We start from the raw sequence: 1,031 nt of genomic DNA, 5'->3' as shown, positions 1-1,031 counted from the left end.
AGCACTTAGTAATTCATATCAAGGCTATTGGAAATGTTTGCTGATTTAAGTTGATATTGATCTAGAATTGAAATATTGTGAAATTTCTCTGCTTAAAAACATACTCCAGTGTCCACATAATAAAAAACTTTCTCCCAAATTTCTTTCTATTTATTTTACCATAATCCTTCATGTTGTTTTCTTTGCCAATTAACAACTTACATTAAGTCCATCAGTTATTATTAACAGATTCTAAACTACTTATGAGCAAAGTTAGTGACCAAGACAATGGGCATTTCAAAATCATTTTCCTCCTTGAACTTTCTGAAGCATTGAACACAGGTAGGTACTTCATAGTGAAATTATTAATTATTAATTATTATTATTAAATTAATTAATTATTAATTATTATTGTTATTATTGTTATTATTATTTTGAAGCCCTGAATCACACAGGTTCTATTTCCTGGGGTTTTTTTCTTTGTTTATTTACATACTAACTCACTTGTATTTTCACGAGGAAGAAAAACTAAATTATATAATACACACAATTATAGAAACTAGTTTCATACTAAAAGAGGTGAAAATCAGTGATGAGATAATTTCAATGCATAAAAGTAGTTGATTACTTTTTCTTCATATTACTAGCAAATGTCTTTAAAAAACGGATAAAGAACAAAAGGCATCAGACGAGGCATTCACAATACAATTGCAATTACTTTGTTTCTGCTTCTGTAATTTAGCAGAGAGAGGGTGAAGAGAGTATGGCTGTACTACCATCAAAGCAGTTTATTTCTTTGGACTCAATAAATGAAATTCACAGTGGTTTCTGGAATCTCTATTACTGTATACTGGCACCAAACACATAATAACAAACACATAACTTGGGTTTTATTCAAGAATTACACACAAGAAAAGTAGGTTTGTGTTACACTTTTTCAGCATCTTTCGCGATTGTGGCTATATAATAGCACCAAATATTTTTTTTTTCTGGTTTCTTAGCTTTTTTCTTAATGCCTTAATTAAAAATGGTATCCCTTTAATAGAAAAAGA

This window comes from Galeopterus variegatus, unplaced genomic scaffold (genome assembly GCF_000696425.1).
Source record: "Galeopterus variegatus unplaced genomic scaffold, G_variegatus-3.0.2 Scaffold2384, whole genome shotgun sequence".
Lineage (NCBI taxonomy): Eukaryota > Metazoa > Chordata > Mammalia > Dermoptera > Cynocephalidae > Galeopterus > Galeopterus variegatus.
Note: the sequence above shows the minus strand (reverse complement) of the source record.